The sequence below is a fragment of the Ascaphus truei genome, chromosome 7 (genome assembly GCF_040206685.1).
Source record: "Ascaphus truei isolate aAscTru1 chromosome 7, aAscTru1.hap1, whole genome shotgun sequence".
Taxonomy (NCBI): domain Eukaryota; kingdom Metazoa; phylum Chordata; class Amphibia; order Anura; family Ascaphidae; genus Ascaphus; species Ascaphus truei.
In genome coordinates, this window is record NC_134489.1 from 24,058,924 (window position 1) to 24,075,808 (window position 16,885).

Consider the following 16,885-nt stretch of genomic DNA (forward strand, 5'->3'; position numbering starts at 1 on the left):
CTCCTTTGTAGTGTGTGTCTCTCTCTCTCTCTCTCTCTCTCTGGGCTTTGCCAGGTTTCGGGGATAGAGACTAAGCCCTGTGCTGTGCAACTTCATTTCCGGCATGGAGTGGCGGGTCCCTGTGGGCTCTGCTGAATAGATTTGTTACTTAACCCCCCCTCGCTACCAGGAGCCCTCTGAGCTGCTGGGTATGTCACCCCCAACCACATGCCGTAATAACGTAGCCGCAGGGGCAGCCAACTCCAGTCCTCGAGGGCCACCACCAGGTCCGGTTTTTCAGGCTATCCTGCTTCAGCACAGGTGGCTATCGCCACTCCAGTCCTCCAGGGCCACTACCAAGTCGGGTTTTCAGGCTATCCCTGCTTCAGCACAGACGGCTCAGTCAGTGGCTCAGTCTTCAGATTGAGCCACCTGTGCTGAAGCGGGGATAACCTGAAAACTTGACCTGTTTGGTAGCCCTGAAGGACTAGCGTTAGCCTCCCCTGATGTAGCATGTCTGCTGGCACTTGCCCAATTACCTCTCTGCTTTTCTCCTGAGCCGTTGAGGTTAATTAATGTATTGAAGTTATTTTTATTGCACGCAGGGAAGCTAATTCCCCACCGCGCTGCGGGACACGGAAAGAGTATTTAACTGTTTCACTGCCAGAGGGACCTGGAATCGTGCACTGCAGCTGAACGTGTAAGTGCTCTAAACACCGGGGCTCTGCAGTATATTGTGGACCCCTCTAGCAGAGAAAGGGTTAAGTATTTTTTTTTTTTGTGGCTCAGATTAAAGATGGCTGTCTGTGATTCTTCTTACCACAATCCTGCATTTTAGCACCCCTGTGCTCGGTTGCTGTGTGGTTTTGTGTGTGTATATGAGCGCACAAAGCAGACGAGGGGGAAGAGGGAGCGGATGTTAGGCCAGCAGGCGTGGTAACCATGGAAATGTCTTTCCCAGGCCCTGCAGCACGGTAAATGTGTGTGTATATCTAACATCTGTATAGCACCGTCCCATGACCATAGTGTTACGGGCACAACAACAGCATGGGCCGCAACCCATAATGGGAGTAAGAGCCTCAACATGAGGAAAAGGCGATCGCTGTCCCACAGAGCTTACAATCTAAATGGAAAAGCTAACTGATAATGTATGTGGCAAGGCTCGCAGGAGGGTTTGTACGAGCTAATTCACTCTTAAGGTCTTAGCTGCTGGAAGGCTCCTGAAGTGCACCACACCTACACACACCTACACACACCTACACATACACCTACACATACACCTACACACACACCTACACACACACCTACACACACCTACACACCTACACACATACCACATACATACACACACACACACACATACCACCCCCACATCCATCATCATCCCTTGTTGACCACTGCTGGATGAGGCCACCCCCAATGATCTCTCAGATACTGCGGTTGCAAGACTCTTCTCCACGTCCGTTCCAACACCATTTTCTGATTTTATCCTCCCATCTTACTTTTTGGTCGCCATGGTTTTTTAATCTCTCATGGAATCCAGCGAGCACCATCTTTGTGCAATCTTGGTCTTTTTCTTGCTATGTGTCCGGCCACCGCCATTTTTAATTTCTTCACCCTTGTGATGTCAGACTTTTTTTGTTTGGTTTCAAAACCCATTCATTCTTTTTCCTCTCTTCTGGTAATACCCCAGCATGCATCTCTCCATACTTCTTTGCGTTGTCTGAAGCTTCTGAATTATCTTCGCTTTTAGGGTTCCAGGTTTCACATCTATTACGTGAGCACGGAAGAATACACAGATGGGAAAACAGTCCCCTTGAGCCACAGTACAGGTTTCCATTGAAATATGGTCTTGTTTCTGCGTCTTATCTTTCCTTCTCCTATTGATTTCATTCAAAGATTCCCATCCATTGTTATTTGCCGGCCAGGTAGACACAGCCTTCTCTTCTTCTTCTTCTTCTTCTTCTTCTTCTCTTCTTCTTCTTCTCTTCTTCTTCTTCTTCTTCTTCTTCTTCTCTTCTCTTCTTTTCTTCTTCTTCTTCTTCTTCTTCTTCTTCTTCTTCTTCTTCTTCTTCTTCTTCTTCTTCTTCTTCTTCTTCTTCTTCTTCTTCTTCTTCTTCTTCTTCTCTTCTTCCTTCTTCTTCTTCTTCTTCTTCTTCTTCTTCTTCTTCTTCTTCTTCTTCTTCTTCTTCTTCTTCTTCTTCTTCTTCTTTTTTTTTTCTTCTTCTTTCTTCTTCTTCTTCCTTTTCTTCTTTCTTCTTCTTCTTCTTTTCTTCTTCTTCTTCTTCTTCTTCTTCTTCTTCTTCTTCTCTTCTTCTTCTTCTTCTTCTTCTCTTCTTTCTTCTTCTTCTCTTCTCTCTTCTTCTTCATCTTCTTCTCTTCTTCTTCTTCTTCTTCTTCTTCTTCTTCTTCTTCTTCTTCTTCTTCTCTTCTTCTTCTTCTTCTTCTCTTCTTCTTTTCCATTTATTTAAATCTTTTCAGGATGATACGTTTGTTGAGCATCACTTTGATTCTGCTGAGACACATACGGAGGCCACCTTCTTACCTGCTCAGCAAGTTCTCCAATTTGTTGCTGGACGTCTCCCTGGGGCTTGTGGCAAAAATAACAAAGTCATCTGCAAACCGTACTGTAGGTGACTCAAATATTCACCATTTATTTTAATTTCTTACCCCCACAAATTCCCCCCCCCCCCCCAATCTAATATCTTGAACAATTCAAGTATGGGCTGTGAAAAAGCTTTAACATGGAGTCTCCCTGCCGCACTCCCTCGCTGATCTCTATCTTGCTTTTCTCTTCATGTACAGTATCTACCACACCACACCACACACACACACCACCAGACCACACACACACTGTACAGCAAAATACTGACAACCGTGACACTGAAAGGGTTAAAACGCCGGCATCCGTAGAGAAGCTGTTTTCATGTAGTGCGGATCTTGTGTATCCGCCCCAGGCACTGTATGTCCAGCTGTGTACAGTGCAATGAGTAAGCACAGGCAGACGTAACACCTGCCCTGGTAGAATACAGTCGCCCATTTCAGAGATCGGCACCTTCACCACACGGCTACACATTTTCCACTTGTTTCGAACCACACAGCTAAACCAGATTCTTTTATCTCCCGCCGCACGCTCTTGTTTAAATAAACAGTTTCTGCCACGTCTCGCCTGTCCCACGGGGAGGTTACATGTGAACCAAAACACCTGTAACAGGAGCGCGCTCCCACGTCGGGGGGCAAGAGGGTGGGGCAACTGCCTGGAGCGCTCTCCCATGTCGGGGGGCAAGAGGGTGGGGCAACTGCCTGGAGCGCTCTCCCATGTCGGGGGGCAAGAGGGTGGGGCAACTGCCTGGAGCGCTCTCCCATGTCGGGGGGAAAGATGGTGGGGCAACCGCCTGGAGCGCTCGCCCATGTCGGGGGCAAGAGGGTGGGGCAACTGCCTGAGCCCGCTCCCACGTCGGGGGAGGGGTGGGGGGCACCTGTCAGTGGTCCAAGCATCTTAGAAGCAGTAGTGGCTCTGTGCTTGACAAAAAAGCAATCAGTACATGTTAAACATTTGGGGGGGGGGGCGCGGCAAAGATTGGGACCATGGTTTTTAAATGGAGTTATATACCATACTTCTGCCATGTACCACCGCACTTTAACAACGGTGTGTGTGTGTGTGTGTGTGTGTGTGTGTGTGTGTGTGTGTGTGTGTGTGTCTCGCAGGCGAGGGGCCGCAGGAGGGGCCTGTATGTTTGAAGAGGTGAAGGTATCCTTCCCAAACCACCAGTCTCGCCTGCTTCATGCCAGCATTCACCTTCTCCACACAGCCGGCTTGTGTTCTTGTGCTTTCTGCAGTCATGCTGCCCTTCGCAGGCTGCCGCTCTCTGGGGGAGATGCCTGGACAATGTTAAATGTTATTTATGCAGCGCAGCGCTTTACACAATGACAACACATGGGGAGGGGGGGGGGGGGATAAAAGCAGCAAGTTTATGATAACAAAGCAGGAGGGCGGTCCTGACCGAAAGAGCTTACAATCTAAGTGAGAAGCTTGTTGGCATTCGGTCACTTTTAAGCTGTTCCATCGCTTTATACCAGGGGTGCTCCACTACAGTCCTTGAGCCCCCCCCCCCCCCTCCCTAACAGGTCAGGTTTTCAAGATATCCCAGCTTCAGCACTGGTGGCTTAGACTCAGTCAAAGACTGAGCCTCTGATTCAACCACGTGTGCTGAAGCAGGGACTGATTGAGCCACCTGTGCTGAAGCAGGACTATCCTGAAAATCTGACCTATTGGGGGGGCTGGCGTTTAGCTCTCCTGTTTTTATACATGGCAGGAGAGGAACAGATCCCGGAGGATCGGGTCTCGGCGGCCTTCTTCTCGTGATTCTCTGTGGCTGTGGAGTCTCTCTCATGCAGCTGACCGGGTCCAAACCGGTCCCCTCCCCGCCTCCCTTTTTCTTTCCCAGCACATAGAATTCCCTCCCGCGCTGGCATTTCCTCTCCTGCCCCCCTCACTCCCTGCCCTCCCACCCCCCCGAGGTGTTTCTCACAGACAGGAAGAGGTCAGCCTTGGCCAGTGTGCTGCCGCTGGCTCTGAGTGGGTTAATGTCACAATCCTACTGTCGCACACACGCAATAATTCCCTTTTTCGCCCTCCTCCCGCCCTGTCATTAAAGCTCTTCTCCATCCAGCGTCTGCATTTAGATCATGTTATGTAACGAGACCTTTTCATGGCTGTCCAGACTCGCCCCCCCTCCCTTTCTTCTCTCTCCCCCCCTTTCTCTCTCTCCCCCCCCTTTCTTCTCTCTCTCCCCCCCTTTCTTCTCTCTCTCCCCACCTTTCTTCTCTCTCTCCCCCCCCTTCATCTCTCTCTCCCCCCTTTCATCTCTCTCTCCCCCCCTTTCTTCTCTCTCCCCCCTTTCTTCTCTCTCCCCCCTTTCTTCTCTCTCCCCCCTTTCTTCTCTCTCTCCCCCTCTTTCTTCTCTCTCCCCCCCCCTTTCTCTCTCTCTCCCCCCTTTCTTCTCTCTCTCCCCCCCTTTCTTCTCTCTCTCCCCCCCCCTTCATCTCTCTCTCCCCCCTTTCATCTCTCTCTCCCCCCCTTTCTTCTCTCTCTCCCCCCTTTCTTCTCTCTCCCCCCTTTCTTCTCTCTCCCCCCCTTTCTTCTCTCTCTCCCCCTCTTTCTTCTCTCTCTCCCCCTCTTTCTTCTCTCTCTCCCCCCCCTTTCTTCTCTCTCTCCCCCCCTTCTTCTCTCTCCCCCCCCCTTTCTTCTCTCTCCCCCCCTTTCTTCTCTCTCTCCCCCCTTCTCTCTCTCCCCCCCCCTTTCTTCTCTCTCTCTCCCCCCCCTTTCTTCTCTCTTCCCCCCCCCTTTCTTCTCTCTCTCTCCCCCCTTTCTTCTCTCTCTCTCCCCCCCTTTCTTCTCTCTCTCCCCCCTTTCTTCTCTCTCTCTCCCCCCCTTTCTTCTCTCTCTCCCCCCCTTTCTTCTCTCTCTCTCCCCCCTTTCTTCTCTCTCTCTCCCCCCCTTTCTTCTCTCTCTCTCTCCCCCCCTTTCTTCTCTCTCTCTCTCCCCCCTTTCTTCTCTCTCTCTCTCTCCCCCCTTTCTTCTCTCTCTCTCTCCCCCCCTTTCTTCTCTCTCTCTCGCCCCCCCTTTCTTCTCTCTCTCTCTCCCCCCTTTCTTCTCTCTCTCTCTCCCCCCTTTCTTCTCTCTCTCTCTCCCCCCTTTCTTCTCTCTCTCTCTCCCCCCCCTTTCTTCTCTCTCTCTCTCCCCCCCTTTCTTCTCTCTCTCTCTCCCCCCCTTTCTTCTCTCTCTCTCTCCCCCCCTTTCTTCTCTCTCTCTCTCCCCCCCTTTCTTCTCTCTCTCTCTCCCCCCCTTTCTTCTCTCTCTCTCCTCCCCCCTTTCTTCTCTCTCTCTCTCCCCCCATTCTTCTCTCTCTCTCTCCCCCCCTTTCTCTCTCTCTCTCTCCCTCCCTTTCTTCTCTCTCTCTCCCCCCCCTTTCTTCTCTCTCTCTCCCCCCCTTCTTCTCTCTCTCTCTCCCCCCTTTCTTCTCTCTCTCCCCCCCTTTCTTCTCTCTCTCTCTCCCCCCCTTTCTTCTCTCTCCCCCCCTTTCTTCTCTCTCTCCCCCCCTTTCTTCTCTCTCTCTCTCTCCCCCCTTTCTTCTCTCTCTCTCTCCCCCCCCTTTCTTCTCTCTCCCCCCCTTTCTTCTCTCTCTCCCCCCCTTTCTTCTCTCTCTCTCTCTCCCCCTTTCTTCTCTCTCCCTCCCCCTTTCTCCTCTCTCCCTCCCCCCTTTCTCCTCTCTCTCTCCCCCTCCCCCCTTTCTTCTCTCTCTCTCCCCCTCCCCCTTTCTTCTCTCTCTCTCCCCCTCCCCCCCTTTCTTCTCACTCTACCCCCCCTTACTTCTCTGTGTGTGTGTTAAAAAAATGTTGAATAAATAAAAAATATTTTTATTGTGCAACTTTGACACACACCCACACACCCTCACTGTGTCGCTCCCAGCATACACACGAAGTGTGCGGCACGCGCTTTCGCACAGCCGCACACACTATATTACGGGCCTATGTCAATGTGGATTGTCACATCCACGCTCATGCGCTGACACACACGCTCATCCACGCTCATGCTGTGCGCATGCGCTGGCACACACGCTCATCCACGCTCATGCTGTGCGCATGCACATGCGCTGGCACACACGCTCACTGACGCTTGACGCTTGGGTAAACAACATTTTTTTTTTAAACTTTCGAGCGCGCTCAATTTGCTCACAATGCCCCCCCCCCCTTGTGCGCTTCCGAAATAGCGTGGACACCCGGCGCTCATGCTTGGAGAGCTGGTGACGTCACCGCTCAAGCATGAGCGCGGTCAGCGCCAGCGGGGACTTGGGCTGACTAACCACAGCCAATTATAAGTGCTGCACGCGCGGCCACTATATAACAGCCCTTCTAGTCACAAATGTGGTTGCGAGAGGCTAAGAACCTGGCGCAAAGAAAAGTATTTTGCGGAGTCGGCCATCTTAAAAGTGCCCAACAGAAGAGGGATTTTGATGCAGCTTTTCATAGGGGCTTCAGTGCTCCATCGAGATTGGGCTGCCGCAGTGAGAACATGGGGATTAGATCCTGTTTAACCTCTGCAGTGCCGGCGAGGTGTCATCTCTTTCTACCCAGTACTGCGAGGGTTAGTAGCAGTTGCAGTGACGGGGGCTCCCTTTTAATGGCCGGCTGCCGAGCGGATTAAGGAGATCTCTGCCCCCTCCCAGATCCTGGATCTGCTCCCTGCTTCTGCTGTGGATTAACCCTTTGTATGCCCCCCCCCCCCCCCCCCCCCCTGCTCCTCTGCCAGCCTGTGTGTGTGTGCTTGTCCCTGTGTCCCTGTGTCCTGTCTGTGGTGGGGTCACTAACAGCAGCAGGATTGAGACATGTAGAGGGTGTTGATCGAGAGACCTTTTTAAAGATTCAATCCCTGATTCGCTATTTAAAATTACATTCATAGTCTCCTTCCCCCCCCCCCCCCCCCCCCCACCCCCCCATGAACTTTTTGTTTTTCACACTGGGCGCAGTGAGTGGCCTTTCACTGTTACCCACTATGCCCAACTAGAGGGTACGTTTGTGGTCCTGCACCTCGGCCTACGTTAGATTGCAAGCTCTGCAGGGCAGACAGTTGTTTAGGAGCAGGGTAGGTTTACGACTGGCTTCATTTCTGGGGCAGTTAGCCCTGTGTGTTTATCTTGCATAGTGAAGCACTGAGTACATTGTCGACACACCAGCCTGTATTGTTCAGGGGTCTGGAAGCCGGGATCCTCCCCTGTCTGAGCTGATGTGGGGGGCTGGGGGTGCAGGAGAGGTGCAGGGCAGGTGAGAGGCAGCAGCAGCTGCTGCTCTGTCTATTTATAGGAGCTGCAGCAATGTGCAGAGCATCAGGTCCTGAGTGGAGCAGGGAGGCTGTGTGTGTACAAGTGACACACACACACACACACACACACACTGACGTTCTCGGCTGCAGAGAGGGTTCACACACAATGCAGTGACACACTGATCTTTGTGGTGTGTGTGTACACAGACACACCTGGACACTATAAATGTGTTGGTGTGCTTTTGCCTGGCTAAGCATGCAGCTTGGGATTGTATGGATGTGTCTAATGGTTGGTGGATCTTTGTCATCTTGTGGTGTGTGTTTGTGTGTGTGTGCACTATGTGTAATTGTGTCTTGTATCTTCTGCCACAGTAATTGTGCACATGGTGACCTGGCAGTGTAGTATAAATTGTTCTCTGCAGTTACATTTTGTTGTGCGTTTGGGGTGGGGGGGTGGGGGGGTGGGGGGGTCCTGTTTTGTGTTCATTATTATTATTTTCTTTAAGTTCAGGATGTGACACTTTGTCCCTTTCAGTCCAGGAGGTGACTGTAGCCCATGGGGTGACAGCCCCTGTCTGCCTGGTCACAGCGCCCTTATTAGAGTGCTGTATTCAGGGAGGGGCACACCCCTAAATTGAGGATGGAGAGAGTCCTGTCTGCCACTTTCTCCCCCCCCCCCCCTGCCTGAGACATTTGCTGCACCTAATAATAGGATCAGAGTGACGCTAATGTCACCTGCTTGGGCTTTGTTGACGTCCTGGGTCACCCATTAACCCTTACTGTGCCTACGCCTACTGAGTGAACAGAACAACAATTCCACTTTTATTTTTTAAACATACAGGGCCTTATATACTAAGCAGCCTTCTGTCACCGGACCGCTGTTGGAAGACTCCCTATATCCTATTCGTCTATGGCCTGTAGTGTGTCTTCCAGTGCCAGAAGAAGGCTGCTTAGTAGATATGGGCCATAAGGTTCCCTTTGAAATGTAATCCTTTTGGAGGGGTTTTTACAATCTTGACCTCATCTCTTTTGTGTTGGGGCTGTTTTGGGAAACCTTTGCTCTCCAGCCACCCCACCCATCGTCTTCTCCTTGTTGCCTCTTAGCCAGTGGTCCCCATGCCAGCACTAGGTAAAACCGGAGCGCGGTACTTATCCGAGAGTGCGTTTCCCGGGACCCGGGCGGGTATGACAGCCGATATCTCACCGCACTAAACAAGAAAACAAGACGTGATTCACGGCTAAGAAATCCAGGTCACATAGTTGATGAGGTTGAAAAAAAAGACGCGTTCATCAAGTTCAACCTACACATTGCCAAGTTTTCCACTATATAAATGTATATACAGGCTGCATAATAATAATAATATATAAATGTATATACAGGCTGCTGCTGCATAATAATAATAATAATAATAATACTATATAAATGTGTATATACAGGCTGCTTAATAATAATATTAATAGCATGTTCTTGTACAGCGCTGCTGTGTGTTTTGGGGTTGAGGGATATGGGGGGGGGGGTTGGGCTGGGGGGCCTTGGCCCTCTCTGCAGTGTTACTTTCGATGCGCTGCACATTTCAGCGGTTACCGAACAATCTGAGGAATGCCCCTTTTTAACCCTTGAAGTCCTGGAGGGGAGGATCTGGCGCAGGAGGAAGAGGTTCACGCAGGTTCTTGTTGTGTGTAACCCTTTTTGGTGCTGCTCACAGGGGATGACTGCACCACCTGTGCTGAAGCAGGGATATCTGGAAAACCTGGCCTGTTGGTGGCCCATAAGGACTGGAGTTGACTGTGTGTGTGTGTGTGTGTGTGTGTGTGTGTGTGTGTGTGTGTGTGTGTGTGTGTGTGTGTGTGTGTGTGTGTGTGTATGTGTCATGCAGCCACAGCTGAGGTGCAGACCCTGGCGTCTTCTCTCCTGAGCTCTGGGGGTGTTCCCGTATCTCACAAGAAAGGCGTTTCACACGAGACCCCCCGGGGTGGGGGGGGGGGGATTGTGGGAGGAGGGTTTACACTTTACATCCAGGCCCAGTTTGCCCAAACGAATGAGTATTTATAGCTGTGTGCTATTGTGTCAGAATAAACAGGAAGGGAGCAGTGGCTGCACGGCTACTAAGGAGGGGCACAGGAGGGAGGCACAGGAGGAGGCAGCGGTGCGAGGCACAGGAGGAGGCAGCGGTGCGAGGCACAGGAGGCGGCAGCGGTGCGAGGCACAGGAGGAGGCAGCGGTGCGAGGCACAGGAGGAGGCAGCGGTGCGAGGCACAGGAGGAGGCAGCGGTGGGAGGCACAGGCGGGAGATTGGGGCACAGGAAGAGGCAGCGGTGGGAGGTACAGACGGGAGATTGGGGCACAGGAGGAGGCAGCGGTGGGAGGTACAGACGGGAGATTGGGGCACAGGAAGAGGCAGCGGTGGGAGGTACAGACGGGAGATTGGGGCACAGGAGGAGGCAGCGGTGGGAGGTACAGACGGGAGATTGGGGCACAGGAGGAGGCAGCGGTGGGAGGTACAGACGGGAGATTGGAGCACAGGAGGAGGCAGCGGTGGGAGGTACAGACGGGAGATGGCGGCAGCGGTGGGAGGTACAGGTGTGAGATTGGGGCACGGGGCAGCGGTGGGAGGTACAGACGGGAGATTGGGGCACAGGAGGAGGCAGCGGTGGGAGGTACAGACGGGAGATTGGAGCACAGGAGGAGGCAGCGGTGGGAGGTACAGACGGGAGATGGCGGCAGCGGTGGGAGGTACAGGTGTGAGATTGGGGCACGGGGCAGCGGTGGGAGGTACAGACGGGAGATTGGGGCACAGGGGGCAGCGGTGGGAGGCACAGATGGGAGATTGGGGCAGCGGTGGGAGGCACAGACGGGAGATTGGGGCACAGGGAGCAGCGGTGGGAGGCACAGATGGGAGATTGGGCACAGGGGGCAGCGGTGGGAGGCACAGGCGGGAGATTGGGGCACAGGGGGCAGCGGTGGGAGGCACAGGCGGGAGATTGGGGCACGGGGCAGCGGTGGGAGGCACAGATGGGAGATTGGGGCACAGGGGGCAGCGGTGGGAGGCACAGATGGGAGATTGGGGCACGGGGCAGCGGTGGGAGGCACAGATGGGAGATTGGGGCACAGGGGGCAGCGGTGGGAGGCACAGATGGGAGATTGGGGCACAGGGGGCAGCGGTGGGAGGCACAGATGGGAGATTGGGGCACAGGGGGCAGCGGTGGGAGGCACAGATGGGAGATTGGGCACAGGGGGCAGCGGTGGGAGGCACAGATGGGAGATTGGGGCACAGGGGGCAGCGGTGGGAGGCACAGATGGGAGATTGGGGCACAGGGGGCAGCGGTGGGAGGCACAGACGGGAGATTGGGCAGCGGTGGGAGGCACAGACGGGAGATTGGGCACAGGGGGCAGCGGTGGGAGGCACAGATGGGAGATTGGGGCACAGGGGGCAGCGGTGGGAGGCACAGATGGGAGATTGGGCACAGGGGGCAGCGGTTGGAGGCACATATGGGAGATTGGGGCAGCGGTGGGAGGCACAGATGGAAGATTGGGCACAGGGGGCAGCGGTGGGTGGTACAGGCGGGAGATTGGGCACAGGGGGCAGCGGTGGGAGATTGGGCACAGGTGGAGCCAGCACAGATAAAGGTCAGAATGTGGTTTATAAAATGTTGCCTGGAGGCAAATCCAGCGAGTGACGTGTATACAGGACACAGTGCGCACAGAGATGTCACGTGTCACCTGGAGGTGCTCGTTGTCTGCGTCACCGGAATGTCTGGGGAACATTGCAACATAGTGTTTTGCTTATTCTCGCACTCTCTTTCTCTCTTGCGCTCGCTCTCTTTCCCGCTCGCTCTCTTTCCCGCTCGCTCTCTTTCCCGCTCGCTCTCTTTAGCTCTTTTCTCTCTCTCTGCCGATTTTTGCCTGTGTCTGTGACACCTTTACCTGTCTGCATATGTTTGAAGTACACTCTGGGTCCCCCCCCCAAGGTCGTCACCATGAGGACAGCGTGTCCTTCTTGTGATGGGCTGAGGCCAGCAGTGGTGTTGCAGCTAGACCTGCGCTGGCCTCATTTACTGACAGGCCCTGGGGGGGGGCAGCTGGCAAGCCCTGTGATCTCTCCGCCATGGGAACCACCGGCCTGTGACTGGCGTCTGGGAGATCAGCTGATACACAGCAAAGAAAGAGGTTATCTGGCAGTGTGTGCAGTGCTGTACATAATACAACCAAGCCTATAAAATGGAAACCTTGAAGGTCCACTCCACAATCTTAGCTTTATGCGGTGTCTGAATTAGGGGGGGTGGGACGAGTAGCCTGGCAATCCTGCATTTAACTCCTATAATGTTAGACAGCTAACATGGTACATCCTGTCAGATAATGTTTGTATCTTGCCCCCCTGCACATGTCCTGTTTTTTTAATTTAAAATAAACAATAATTTAACAGTAGAAAAAAATGTCTTCCGGTAATTCTAATTCTTCCTTTTCATCTGATTTAGTAATGGCAGCGAAATTGGTTTACACAAGACAAATAAAAGAAAATCAAACTGGTTTAACAATCTCCCTGTAAATGCAACAGTGTATCAACATTCTTATCAATAAAGAGATTAGGTAAAGATGGTAAGAACTCTCCAACAAATCGTGTGTCTGTGTGTCTGTGTGCCTGTGTGCCTGTGTGCCTCTCTCTGTCAGTCTCTGTGTGTGTCTCTCTCTGTCAGTCTCTGCGTGTGTCTCTCTCTGTCAGTCTCTGCGTGTGTCTCTCTCTGTCAGTCTCTGCGTGTCTCTCTCTCTGTCAGTCTCTGCGTGTCTCTCTCTCTGTCAGTCTCTGCGTGTCTCTCTCTCTGTCAGTCTCTGCGTGTCTCTCTCTCTGTCAGTCTCTGCGTGTCTCTCTCTCTGTCAGTCTCTGCGTGTCTCTCTCTCTGTCAGTCTCTGCGTGTCTCTCTCTCTGTCAGTCTCTGCGTGTCTCTCTCTCTGTCAGTCTCTGCGTGTCTCTCTCTCTGTCAGTCTCTGCGTGTCTCTCTCTCTGTCAGTCTCTGCGTGTCTCTCTCTCTGTCAGTCTCTGCGTGTCTCTCTCTCTGTCAGTCTCTGCGTGTCTCTCTCTCTGTCAGTCTCTGCGTGTCTCTCTCTCTGTCTCTCTCTGCGTGTCTGTCTCTCTGTTTCACTGTGTCGCTCGCTGTGTCTCTGTCGTTATTTGTGTCTCTGTGTCTCTCGCTCGCTGTGTCTCTGTGTGTGTGTCTCTCTGTGTCTCTGTCTGTCGCTCGCTGTCTCTCTCTGTCGCTCGCTGTCTCTCTCTGTCGCTCGCTGTCTCTCTCTGTCGCTCGCTGTGTCTCTCTGTCTGTCGCTCGCTGTCTCTGTTTCTGTGTTTGTCGCTCTGTCTCTGTCTCTCTGTTTCTCTGTGTCTGTGTCTGTCGCTCGCTGTGTCTCTGTGTCTGTCGCTCGCTGTGTCTCTGTGTCTGTCGCTCGCTGTGTCTCTGTGTCTGTCGCTCGCTGTGTCTCTGTGTCTGTCGCTCGCTGTGTCTCTGTGTCTGTCGCTCGCTGTGTCTCTGTGTCTGTCGCTCGCTGTGTCTCTGTGTCTGTCGCTCGCTGTGTCTCTGTGTCTGTCGCTCGCTGTGTCTCTGTGTCTGTCGCTCGCTGTGTCTCTGTGTCTGTCGCTCGCTGTGTCTCTGTGTCTGTCGCTCGCTGTGTCTCTGTGTCTGTCGCTCGCTGTGTCTCTGTGTCTGTCGCTCGCTGTGTCTGTGTCGCTCGCTGTGTCTGTGTCGCTCGCTGTGTCTCTGTGTCTGTCGCTCGCTGTGTCGCTCTCTGTGTCTCTGTGTCTGTCGCTCGCTCTGTCTCTGTGTCTCTGTGTCTGTCGCTCGCTGTGTCTCTGTGTCTCTGTGTCTGTCGCTCGCTGTGTCTCTGTGTCTCTGTGTCTGTCGCTCGCTGTGTCTCTGTGTCTGTCGCTCGCTGTGTCTCTGTGTGTGTCTGTCTCTTTTCACAAGTTGTGTGACTGAAATAACCGGGATCACTTTCACAGCCGCCCTGGAAATGTTACACAACCCTGCCTATCGAGACGCAGCGCCTGCCGTGATTCCTACATCTTCCCTCTTGCGTTTTACTCCAGCTCTTGAAGGTCTCTCTCCCGGCCCTAGTACAGCCCGTGATGGTCAGGGGGCTTTACCCTTGACGGCAGCACTGCCTGCTGTGTGATTATGGGGCGAGGCAGATTTAGGGACCGGTGTGAGACCCGTGGATGTGACTCATACACATACACCGATAATGTGTTCTTGCTCCTTGCAGTTGGATCTGGTCCTGCGGTTTCCTGAAACTCTTGTTTCAGGGTGCCTGTGTGCGGTCCTCATTGTCCCTTTATTGTCCCTGCTGGGCGTCCATCCGACCCTCATTGTAACTGCCCTCCGGGGATTTGCATTTGCTGGTTTTGGTTTGTTTAAAGTGGGTGTGTTAGCCCTGAGTAGCCCTCATTTGTGCCCAAATTACTGCAAATCTTAATGGCTTCATTGTCCCTGCTCAGACTCTGCAGTCCTTGTCATGTTGGTGGTGGGGGGAGGGCTGGGATATCTCGGGCTGTGACGTCTCTCTGGACCCCAGGTGCGAGACAGGGGTGGGGGTCCCCTGTGCTCTGTTATTCTTACACTGCACTTATTCTCCCAAAAGTGTGTGTGTGTGTGTGTGTGTGTGTGTGTGTGTGTGTGTGTGTCCGTCATTCTGAAACCTTTCTACAACATTTATGCCTTTAAAACAGAAAAGGAGAAAGGCTTTGGAAATAGTGGTACCCTAACTCCTGTACTATCACAGCATCTTCAGGGGAGGTGCAACGGGTTAAGTAAGAGGCGACTCTCCTCAGCCTGGGTGTAATAATGACCTGGTTAGCACCTGGCAGGGTGTCTCTGAATTCATCTTGCCGTGTTTTTGGCACCTGGAATGTGTCGGATCTCAGGAAGCATCTAGCGCTACTTACCTTTCTCGCACGTCTGAATCGCGCAGGGTTACTCAAGCTCGCACCTCGTTTGACGCGCACACGGAAAGCCGCGAAAGATGACGCAAAAATGCTACGTGCCGTTCTAATGTGCCATGTCTCCTCCTCCTCCTCTGGCGCTATATAACCAGCCTGCTTTTTGGGGCAGGATCCCATTGATTCAGTCGGGTTAGGTGCAGAGTGTGACGGAACCAGACTGGACCTTTCTGAACCTGGTACCTAGGAGCATTGGACCATAGGATTTCCACTTGTGAGTATCAGAAAAGGATTTGGCTTGGGGAAGCTGCTTCTCCGATATAACATGTTGGTCTATATGGGAAGCACTCCGGTGCCTTTTAGTGCTTATCCCATCGAGATTGCAAGCTCTTCTGGTCAGCTATTGCACAGGTGGGCAACTCCCAAGTCTTCAAGGGCCAGAACGGTTTTCAGGATATCCCTGCTTCAGCACAGGTGGCTCAATCAGTGGCCCAGTCAACATGACTGCGCCACTGCTTGAGCCATCTGTGCTGAAGCAGGGATGGCCAGAAAACCTGACCTGTTGGTGGCCCTTGAGTACTGGCATTGGCCACCCCTGAGCTATTGCATTCACACCCTGTCTGAGGATGGGACAGGTCGCCGTGTCTGGGTGCACAGGTTGTATAAAGATTCGGCTTTGCCAGGAGTTTATAAAGATAAGAAAAGATTATATTCGATATCCATCGGTGATTTGAGTAGGCAATAAACTCGTCAAGATTATATGAGCGTTACAGGGAGACGAGCTGTACTAACGAGGGACCGGGAAGCACTGCGTTTCTCTTACCCTATTCGGTGCCTCGAAAGAGGGTGCTCTTCAACCCCCTGGCAATGACGAGGTTAATAATTGTTCCTATTACAGGAGCCTCATTCTGGGGGGGGGGGGGGGGGAGGGACTGGTGCCGACGCCAGAGGGAGGGGGATAACATCTCCCCTGTTAGAGGCGTGTGGTGGGAAATTCTCACCTGCCCGGCCTGTTAACTCCTGCACTACCAGAGACATGTGCAAGGCACTGGATCTTGTTAGAGGCCACGAACACCCTACTTTTGTAATATGTGAGTAGGGACCCCCCTCACCTGTAACTGTCTGTACCTGTAATATGTGAGCAGGGACCCCTCACCTGTAACTGTCTGTGCCTGTAATATGTGAGCAGGGACCCCTCACCTGTAACTGTCTGTACCTGTAATATGTGAGCAGGGACTCCTCACCTGTAACTGTCTGTACCTGTAATATGTGAGCAGGATCCCCTCACCTGTAACTGTCTGTACCTGTAATATGTGAGCAGGGACCCCTCACCTGTAACTGTCTGTACCTGTAATATGTGAGCAGGGACCCCTCACCTGTAACTGTCTGTACCTGTAATATGTGAGCAGGGACCTCTCACCTGTAACTGTCTGTACCTGTAATATGTGAGCAGGGACCCCCTCACCTGTAACTGTCTGTACCTGTAATATGTGAGCAGGGACCCCTCACCTGTAACTGTCTGTACCTGTAATATGTGAGCAGGGACCCCTCACATGTAACTGTCTGTGCCTGTAATATGTGAGCAGGGACCTCTCACCTGTAACTGTCTGTACCTGTAATATGTGAGCAGGGACCCCTCACCTGTAACTGTCTGTACCTGTAATATGTGAGCAGGGACCTCTCACCTGTAACTGTCTGTACCTGTAATATGTGAGCAGGGACCCCTCACCTGTAACTGTCTGTACCTGTAATATGTGAGCAGGGACCCCTCACCTGTAACTGTCTGTGCCTGTAATATGTGAGCAGGGACCTCTCACCTGTAACTGTCTGTACCTGTAATATGTGAGCAGGGACCCCTCACCTGTAACTGTCTGTACCTGTAATATGTGAGATGGGACCTCTCACCTGTAACTGTCTGTACCTGTAATATGTGAGCAGGGACCCCTCACCTGTAACTGTCTGTACCTGTAATATGTGAGCAGGGACCTCTCACCTGTAACTGTCTGTACCTGTAATATGTGAGCAGGGACCCCTCACCTGTAACTGTCTGTACCTGTAATATGTGAGCAGGGACCTCTCACCTGTAACTGTCTGTACCTGTAATATGTGAGCAGGGACCCCCTCACCTGTAACTGTCTGTACCTGTAATATGTGAGCA

At 52.6% G+C, this 16,885-nt stretch overlaps 1 protein-coding gene across 1 annotated transcript in view; it reads left to right on the plus strand.

Moving 5' to 3' along the window:
- The window catches only part of SH3BP4 (SH3 domain binding protein 4), a 32,447-nt gene that overhangs the window by 946 nt on the left and 14,616 nt on the right, over nucleotides 1–16,885 (plus strand). The gene's annotated exons all lie outside the window — the stretch shown is intronic.